Source organism: Rhinopithecus roxellana, chromosome 19, assembly GCF_007565055.1.
Source record: "Rhinopithecus roxellana isolate Shanxi Qingling chromosome 19, ASM756505v1, whole genome shotgun sequence".
NCBI lineage: Eukaryota > Metazoa > Chordata > Mammalia > Primates > Cercopithecidae > Rhinopithecus > Rhinopithecus roxellana.
Genome location: NC_044567.1, coordinates 44491268 through 44501690, shown reverse-complemented (window position 1 = coordinate 44501690; position 10423 = coordinate 44491268). Strand labels below are relative to the sequence as shown.

General features: G+C 42.5%; 1 pseudogene; it reads right to left on the bottom strand.

Annotated features, from left to right (window-relative positions):
• Positions 1 to 7888: 7888 nt before the first annotated feature.
• On the bottom strand, positions 7889 to 8717 carry LOC104673762 (annotated as a pseudogene).
• Between the last annotated feature and the right edge of the window lie 1706 nt (positions 8718 to 10423).

Sequence of the window (10423 nt, the reverse complement as noted above, 5' to 3'; positions counted from 1 at the left end):
CCTTTTTAATTACTTTAGGCTACTTGTCTGTGCTTCTCTGATTAAGCTACTCCATGCTGAGCCACAGGGACCCGGCTTTCACAGGAGTTACACGGAGGATGAAGAGATGCTGAACCTCCCTTGAGATCAAAGGAATGCAAATCACACAACAGTACGCAGTCATTTGAACCTACCAGACTGGAGAAAATAAAAACACCAGTACCAGCAGGATTGTAAATTGTACCAACTTTCCCAGATGCCACCTGTTGCTAGTAGCAAAGTTTAAATTGTGCATGCTCTATGATTCCGCAGTTCCATGCCTACAAATTCAGTGAAGGAAATAATTGCAAAAGTACATACATATATTTACAAGAAGGTAAACACTGAGGGTAACCTAAATATGCATTGCTCTCATTTATCTGCTATTCAGGGTCCCAGACACACACACAGAGCACTTAAAGGCTTCAGTTGAGCTCATCTTCATGTCAACTCCATGGGATGTATGTTATTATCTCCATTTTAGAGATGAAGAAATTAAGACTCAGGAAGTTTTAGTGACACGTCCAAAGTCACAGCAGGACTGCATGACTACCTTGCTCTTTGGTTGTAGAGTCTAACCATAGTCTGACAACCTATTAGAGAGATGTTTACGAGCATTCATTTACGCAACAAGCATTCACTGAGTGCCTGCTATATGCCAGGCACTATTCTAGATGCTGAGCAAAATGGGTCAAAGGCATGAACTGGTCATTTACAAAAAAAAGTGAAGTATATGGAACAAGACTATGGCTTATTCATTTGTGAATGTTCTATTTGTAAGTCCGCTGGGTGATTAAAACAGAAAAAAATCCCCGTCCTCCAGCTGCTTGTAGAAACTTGATGATGCGCTGACATGGAAAGATGGCTACAACACGGAGAGGCTGGGAAAAGCAGGTCAAATGATTGTGCTGCATGTAAATATAGTGTATTTATTCGTTCAGTTAATATTTATTGAGCAGTTACTTTCGTCAGGCACTTCTTTCACTGATCTATGAGACACTCAAAGGCCTCAAGGAACTGGTTCTGTTTCCATACTTAGAGGATTACCCAGGGCTGGGTACAGCGGCTCATACCTGTAATCCCAGCACTTTGGGAGGCTGAGGCAGGTGGATCACCTGAGGTCAGGAGTTCCAGACCATGGCGAACATGGCAAAACCCCGTCTCTACTAAAAAGACAAATATTAGCGGGTGTGGTGATGGGGGCCTGTAATCCCAGCTATTTAGGGGGCTGAGGCAGGAGAATCACTGGAACCTGGGAGGCGGAGGTTGCTGTGAGCCGAGATCGCGCCATTGCACTCCAGCCTAGGTGACAGACTGGGACTCTGTCTCAGAAAAAAAAAAAAAAAAGAGGTCCACCCAGGGACAGACACAGAGCCAGTGAATTAGAAAAAGTTACTGGCTAAATAAGTGGGCAAAAGAGAGTAGGAGGCACAAAAGATAGCAAGCTTTGAAACATCATTTACTTAAAGTATTAATAAAATTATTGCAAAAGTGACATTCTTGAAAGACAAAAAGACTAAAACAATTTAGAATAGACAGTGAAATTCCTCCCCCTCTATTCAACCTTTAGAACGAATTCTTGACCCTTTGATTGTATAATTTTCAGACTCCCAATCACGCCCTTCAAAAAGGATCTCCCCTTTTCCTCTGTTACAGTGCCCTATCCATTTGCCGTGGCCTATCCAATCATAGAATTATTTTGTTTATCAGACTATTTGTTCATTTGCTTTATTACCCCATGAGAATATAACCTTCACACCTAAACTTAAGAACAAAGAAAGCATGCATCATGTCATATAGCTCTATGGCTAAGTCTGAAGACTGCCATAAAGAATTTCTTTCATCTCAGGAGTAACAAAAACTATCTCTAGCTTTTGATACTTTACTTTGTTACTTGTTTTGTTACTTTACTTCGTTACTATAAAAACTAGACACAGCTTTATTTTATTTTATTTTCTTCTTCTCTATTCTTTTCTTTTCTCTTTTTTTTTTTCCCTAGACTGAGTCTCACTCTGTTGCCCAGGCTGGAGTGCAGTGGCTCCATCTCGGCTCACTGCAACTTCCACCTCCCAGGTTCAAGTGATTCTTGTGCCTCAGCATCCCGAGTAGCTGGGGTTACAGGCACCCACCACCATGCCAAGCTAATTTTTATATTTTTAGTAAAGATGGGGTTTCACCATGTTGGCCAGACTGGTCTCGAACTCCTGACCTCAAGTGATCCGCCCGCCTTGGCCTCCCAAAGTGCTGGGATTACAGGCATGAGCCACCGCACCCAGCCTGTATCCATGTCTTGCCCGCCCCACCTAACTCCTCAAGTTTTCCCCTCAGAGGCTCTAGATCTTGAATGTCCTTGGCTCTTTGAAGCTCTGGTCCAGAAAAACCCCTTTTTACAACTATCTCAAGAGTCCATGGGTAAGACATTCTATCCCTAGAATTCTAGGGGTGCTCTGAGGGTCAGCAAATGGACTAACCAAAGCCCAGCTTCTTTGCCCCACAGTATCTCTGTCTGAGACTGGGGCCTCTGATTCCCTGACGTGCCAGAGTCGCCAATGCAGATAACCGTGATTCCGTAAGACACGGGTATATGTGTTTTCTCAAGATGTGAGAGCAAAAGCAATTAAAAAGGCATTAGTTGTGCTTTTGTGCCGTCTTATGTCCTTAAAACTAATTATTTGTTCATTAAGCCTCTCAGCCTTCATCAGAGGCTTTGTCGCATGGAAATAGCTGACGAGCTCGACTTGTGGTTATGAAATGAAAGGCTTAGCAGAAGCAAACTATGCTCCACAATTATGAACGGCCTCTGTCTCTGAGGTAATCAGAACCAACATTCTCCATGAGACCTGCAAAGTTTGGGGTTAAAAATGAAGGCACACAACTCATGATTGACTTCTCAGCTCTTCGTGATGTGAAAATGAATCAGAAGCTTTATTATCTGGACTTTTGCATGTATCTTCCTGATGTGCTTCCAGTTATAGACCTTTGACCATTCTAGAAAGGTGGGATCAAAAGTATACATTAATCACAGTTATGTATTTCCTCTCTCACCTGAGATCCTATTAAAACGAAAGTAAAAGACCCATAAAAGTTATAAGCACAGATCGATAAAGACAACAAGAAGAGAGACATCAGCAGACAAGAGAGATCAATAAATTGGCCGGGCGTGGTGGCTCATGCCTGTAATTCCAGCACTTTGGGAGGCCGAGGCGGGTGGATCACCTGAGGTCAGGAGTTTGAGACCACCCTGGCCAACATGGTGAAACCCCGTCTCTACTAAAAATACAAAAAGTTAGCTGGATATGGTGGCAGGTGCCTGTAATCCCAGCTACTCGGGAGGCTGAGGCATGAGAATCACTTGAACTCAGGAGGCGTCGATTGCAGTGAGCCAAGATCGTGCCATTGCACTCCAGGGTACAACAAGAGTGAAATTCTGTCTCCAAAAAAAAAAAAAAAAAAAAGAGAGATATCAATACATTTCTGGAAGATAGGAAGCAGGTGGACGGGTGATAACTGGTGAAGTAGTGTAGAGGAAGCCACGCTAAGTGTAGATATGGAAATGGATGCAGTTTAGGAAGTAATCTGCCCTCCAGAATCCTGCATTTGGTACTCAGAAATTTCAGATATAAATGGAAATGAGATATGAGGCTCAAATCAGAGTAATTGAGTTGATTATCTCTATATAAAATATCTTAATCCCTCAAGGATCTAGAACTAGAAGTACCATATGACCCAGCCATCCCACTACTGGGTATATACCCAAAGGATTATAAATCATGCTGCTATAAATACACATGCACACGTATGTTTATTGCGGCACTATTCACAATAGCAAAGACTTGGAATCAACCCAAATGTCCATCAGTGACAGATTGGATTAAGAAAATGTGGCACATATACACCATGGAATACTATGCAGCCATAAAAAAGGATGAGTTTGTGTCCTTTGTAGGGACATGGATGCAGCTGGAAACCATCATTCTCAGCAAACTATCGCAAGAACAGAAAACCAAACACCGCATGTTATTACTCATAGGTGGGAACTGAACAATGAGATCACTCGGACACGGGGAAGGGGAACATCACACACCAGGGCCTATCATGGGGAGGGGGAAGGGGGGAGGGATTGCATTGGGAGTTTTACCTGATGTAAATGATGAGTTGATGGGTGCTGACGAGTTGATGGATGCAGCACACCAACATGGCACAAGTATACATATGTAACAAACCTGCACGTTATGCACATGTACCCTAGAACTTAAAGTATAATAATAATAATAAATAAAAATAAAAAAAGATAAAATATCTTAATCCACTCTTGGACCAAAACTCCTAGCAGTTATGTAGAGATATCCGAGTAAAATATCAAAGAGTTAATCTCAAGAAAAGTTGATAGCCCATGTATTAGTTACAAATGACCCCAAACGTAGTCACTTACAGCAACACATATTTCTTATCTTACAATTTCTGTGGATGAGGAATTTGAGAGTAGCTTAGCTGAATTGTTCTGGCTCAAGGTTTCTTATAAGGCTGAAGCTGAGATGTCATCCAGGGTTGAAGTTTTCCAACATGGCCATGTGCATTTGTTCATGTACTATCTGTGGCTGCTTATATGCTACAAAAGCAGACCTGAGCAGTCAGAACAGAAACTACAGGGCCACAAAGTCTTAACTATTTGGCTTAACTGGGGCTGGATGATCCATTTTCAGGACGGCACACTCACAGGGCTGCTGCCTGGAGGCCTCAGCTCCTTACCACATGGACCTCTCCACAGGGCTCTTTGAGTGTCCTCATGGCGTGGGGGCTGACTTCCCCCAAGAGGAAGAACAAAGAGAAACAGTTGCCTTGTATGACCAAATCTTGGAAGTCACACATAGGCATATTGGCCATATTCTACTCAGCAGAATCAAGTCACTAAGCCCAGTCCTCACTCAAGATAGTGGAATGAAGCTTTGTCTCCTGAAGGGAAGCGTCCCCCAGAATCTGTGGACATGTTTTAAAAACAACCACACTCCAGAAAAACTGATCTCCATATACTGGTATTCAGGGGTCTTCCATCTCTAAAGCTCCTTTACCAACATTTCAGAGCAAATTCCACAGTTTAACAAGGTCTCTGCATGTTCTCATGCTCATAGCGTCCCCCAGAATCTGTGGACATGTTTTAAAAACAAACACACTCCAGAAAAACAGATCTCCATATACTGGTATTCAGGGGTCTTCCATCTCTAAAGCTCCTTTACTAACATTTGAGAGCAAATTCCACAATTTAACAAGGTCTCCGCATGTTCTCATGCTCATAGACTACCAAAGCAACTCTATATACATTAATGTAAATGCAAATTGTCAACCAGGGCACCAGATATTTTTAAAGAGAAAACAACTTGCAATAGAAAAGAGAACAACTCAACAAAAACAGAGGAAAATACTGACCCCTAAGGGATTAGAGACAATTCAGGAAATACAAGACAATTGGAAAAAAACAAAAACCTCTGGTATCTTCAGGAAGAATCCAGCAGATATTGCATCCATTATAAAATGAAATAATTCCATAAAACAGAAACAATTAGAAAACAAAAAGGAACTGTTAAAAATAAAAAAAATATGGCCAACACTTTTGAAATATGTAAAAGGATTGTTTTAAAAAGCCAAAACCAATAGTTCAGAAAAATACAAAAACAACAACAAAAAGAGATGAAAAAGATGAGAGAGAAAAGAAAAAAGATATACTGAATACATCTGGGAGGTTCAACAGATATTGATATATACATGTATCTATATATATATACACACATACATTTAGATATACATATAAACACATTTAGAAAAGTAAGAAACTAAGAAACTTATCAAAGCTAAAGGACATGAATATCAGTGTAGGAAGTTTCACTAAGTGTTCAAGCATAGTCAATGAATAAAGAATAATGTATAGACAGTTCACTGGAAAAATTTAAAATGTCAAGCATAAAAAGACCTTTGACCTTCTAAAGCAGACAGGTTGGCAAACTAAATTCATGAACCAAATCTGGCCCACCACTTGTTTTTGTCAATAAAGTTTTATTGGAAATGGCCATGTCTGTTTGTTTATGTATTGGCTATGGCTGCTTTCATGCTACAACAGCAGCGCTGAGCAGTTAGAAAAGAAACCACGCAGCTGCAACGTCTAAACTATTTGCTATCTGGCCCTTTACAGAAGAAAATTTGCTGAGCTCTGTTCTGAAGAGAAAACTTACAAAAAGAGAGAAAAGTTCACCCCCAAAAGAACAAAATCAACCTGGCATCAGAAACTTTTTGTCAGCATCATTGAACGCCAGAAGGTAATGGGAAAATGCCACCAAGGTGCTGATGAAAAATAATTTTTACTCTAAAATTCTATAGTCTATATTGAATGTCAAGATAATATAAAGGCATTTTCGGACATCAAAGACTCAGAAGATTTACTTCCCATGTACCTTTTTAAAAAGTTACTTGAGGGTATGCTCTGGATAGACAAGGAAGTAAATCAAAAACTAGGAAAGGATGCAGGAGAGAGTGGATTTATTAAAGCAAAGCCCTTGGATGGCAGCCGTGCAGTACACCTAGAAAGCATTCAGCAGAATTAGACCAGGAAGATGGAAATACGATGAGAGGGACAATTGGAACCATGTAATTCTGGCCTTGAGAATTCAGAAAAAGTTAATGAAATGATGGGGTAATGGTGGGGGAGCAAAGACAACTGCCATCGTGGAACTTCTGGATCCATAAGGAGCCTTGTGTGCGGCTGCACGGACTTGAGACCTCCTGAGTTATGGCCTAAAGAACAGGTCCACTTCCCAGAAGGGTTGTCCACTGACAGAGTCTGGCGTGTTCTTCCACCATGAAAGTCTGGTGGTCGGACCACCAAGGCAACTTCCCTCATGGTTAAAGCTCATTTTTTTTCACTAAAGGGGCTAGAGAGATTTGGCTTATTTAGAACTCAAAACCTGCCAAGAATGAGGAGACTCAGGAGGAAGATTTCCAGTTTCCTGGCAAGTGCCAAACCCAGCGTACACTTGCCTGTGGTCTTGAGAGAAAAAGGTGTGTGAATTCCGTGAGCACTGTGCACTAACTCTCGCTGGCTCCTGGGTTCTGGGTTCGGTGAAGGCAACATCAGAGAAGGAAACTTGAAAATGTTCTCCAGAAGTCCCAGATTCCCCCATCATTTGTCACTCCCACCAAGAGTCTCCTCCTCCCTCTCCTCCCCTAAGTGAGTAAGTGGGCACTCACTCTAGAAACTACAATTCTTTTTTTTTCTTTTAAGTAGGCCAATAACTGTATTAACCTTTGTTTCAAACCTTATTTCCAGGCTTCTTCAGCTTAATTACCTACAAGTAATCAATTGTATGTAAGCAAAAATGAATTGTATGTAAGCAAAAACCTGCAGTGTCCAAGGGGCTTGGGTTTAAAAATATTAGAGATCTAGATTTTATCAGATCCATAAACCAGTTTTAAAAAGCAATTGAGGCCGGGCACAGTGGTTCACTCCTGTAATCCCAGCACCTTGGGAGGCTGAGATGAGTGGATCACCTGAGGTCAGGAGTTCAAGACCAGCCTGGCCAACATGGTAAAACCCCATCTCTACTAAAAATACAAAAAATTAGCCAGGCGTGGCGGTCAGCGCCTGTAATCCCAGCTACTTGGGAGGCTGAGGCAAGAGAATTGCTTGAACCCAGGAGGTGGAGGTTGTAGTGAGCTGAGAGCACACCATTGCACTCCAGCCTGGGTGACAAGAGTGAGACTCTGTCAAAAAAAAGAAAAAGAAAAAGAAAAAGAAAAAGAAAAAGCAGTCCTAAGGCAAAATAGCAGCTCCCGGTAATTTCTGCAGGTTTTAGGTTTTATCTTCTTCAGAAGTTGGCTTAATTCAGTTTGTCTCATTCTTGGAAGCCTCATCAAAATTCTCTGCAAGAGCTGGAACTTCTTCATCATCATCCTCTCCAGTAGCAAGTGGTGCTTTTTCATCCACAGATGGTTTGGGCAGAGGTTCAGCCCATCTTCCTAAACTAGTCAGACTGTCTGCATCACGCCAGCTTAAGGTGCTGGGTAGCGATTTCCATCAGCCGCTGTGTCTCAGCATGGCCTGCAGTGGTTAAAGAAGTGTTTGCTGCCAGAGATGCCTGAACTTTAGGATTGCTAAAGTGGATCACTGTTCCTTGATCTACTTTAACTCGTAAGTGTATTCACCTCTTCAATACCAGATATTGTTTGCCCCTAATTTCTTGTGTTTTTGTTTTTTTGTTTTTGAGATGGAGTCTCGCTCTGTCACCCAGGATGGAATGCAATGGTGCGATCTTGGCTCACTGCAGCTTCTGCCCTCTGCCTGCCAGTTTCAAGCGATGCTCCTGCTTGAGCCTCCCGCGTAGCTGAGATTATAAGTGCCCGCCACCATGCCTGACTCATTTTTTAAATTTTTTTTTAGTAGAGACGGGGTTTCATCATGTTGGCCAGGCTGGTCTGGAACTCCTGACCTCAGGTGATCCACCCGCCTCCACCTCCCAAAGTGCTGGGGTTGCAGGTGTGAGCCACTGTGCCGGCCCCTGACTTCTTTAAGAGCTGAAGTTTTTTTTTTTATCATCTGCTGTAGCTATTCTATGAACCACCTTCTTCTTTCTGCAACCAATTTCTTTCCCAGCAATGCACACTTGTGCCTGAAGTTTGGTGGGTTTTTCCTAGTTCACAATTGTCTCTTTCATCTTGTCAGAGCAGAAAAGGGGCCATGCAGGGGACAGTTTGGCACTCAGGGTTCAAGCAGACTTAGGCAAACACATGCAGGGATGCAAGATGGTGGCTCTGCGATTCTGACCTCGTTCTTTAGAACAAAATAAATCTCTTTCTATGAATTTCCAGGCATACACATCCTCAGGCCTATTTTTTCAAAACCAAAGAGTTTATCAATATAGCCAAAGTCTATTTATCGAGAGATTTCACAACCAGTAAAAGTGACTTTAAGATAGTTTTTAAATAGAATTTTTTTTTCTCTTTACCTGATTTCCATTTTCCCAGGTGAGGAAATTGAAGTCAGAGAGGTTAAGTCACTTGCTGAAGGTCACAGGGCTGGGACTGGAGCCAGAAGTGGGTCAGGATTCAAACTCAGAAATGTCTGGATCCAAAGCCAGGCTCCAAATTTTCACTTCCACCTCCCTTCTCTCCAAAGAGGAGGACCCCATCACTGGAACTGTCCTTACCAAACGCCGTTCAAAGTCAAGGCTCCCAGTGGAATTGCCTTCATTCATCATTCCCAGTGGAGAGAATCTGATTGGCCCAGCTGAGGTCATGTGTCCTCACCTTGGACAGATCGGTTCTCGCTAGGCAGGCTGAGGCTGCAGGGCAACCGCTCTGAGTCACGAGGGCCATTCCTGGAGAAGACAGGTGTGCGAGCTGGAAGGCCATCCTGAGAGGGACCTGCTAGAGATGAGCAAAATGTTATCAGGCAGAATCAGTTGATTTCACACCGCTGTGTACACTAGCATCAACAGCCACGCGGAATGGTCATCATATTTTACCAAATGTGCTCTGACTCCCCACCCTGAGCAAACTCCCTCTGGTCCACGAGCAGAGAATGGAAATGCATTTCCTCTTTTCCTGTGCTCAGGCGTGGGTTGATTACTTGGCAAATAGCCCCGTCACATTTGGTCATCTAGGACATTTTTCCTACCCAGCGGCTCCTCTTCTCAGATAGACCCAGAGACATTCCTCAAAATGTTCTGCTCAAACAAGCATGTGACAAAACAGCTTGTCAGTTTGTCTCTTTCTTGCCGAAATGAGACCATGATGTCAAAATTCAGTCCTTTACTCATTTAGAAACCATCTGATAATGGAGCACTGGTTTAATTTCCCGGGGAAAATAAGATGCCTCTTGACTAGTAAAGCTCCCTATAACCCCAGGAAGGGGCATAATTATCTTCTTCAGAGTCAATCCCTTGTGGATCCCCTAATTAATTGTAAACTATAGATGAGAGCTGTTCAAAAAGTAAGTTTACAAGGTTAATTACTGGTGTATTATGCGTAGCACAATTTTGCTGGGCATGTCTGATAGAGAAACTAATGATCAGCTTTTGCAAGTGCCTCCTCACTGTCAAGTGGAGGAGTTGAGAGAAACAACGCAAAAGTTACTTCTACCTTTGGCAGGCTAGTTATCGAGGTACACCAGCATTATCAAGAGAAATCAGTTCTGCCTATGATTGTGTGGGCCCTTGGCCCTTATACACTCCTACACAGGCAAATCCAATCGCTCTCCATGTGCACACATGCACAAGTGTGTGTGTACACATGCATGTGAACACACACAAATGCATGCATGCACACACATTAGCAGGTATTATGCAAAGGGGGTCAGCATGGAAGTCCAGAGAACTGATTTTGAGCCTCGGGTCTCATGCATTGGGGATTTTCTAACTTG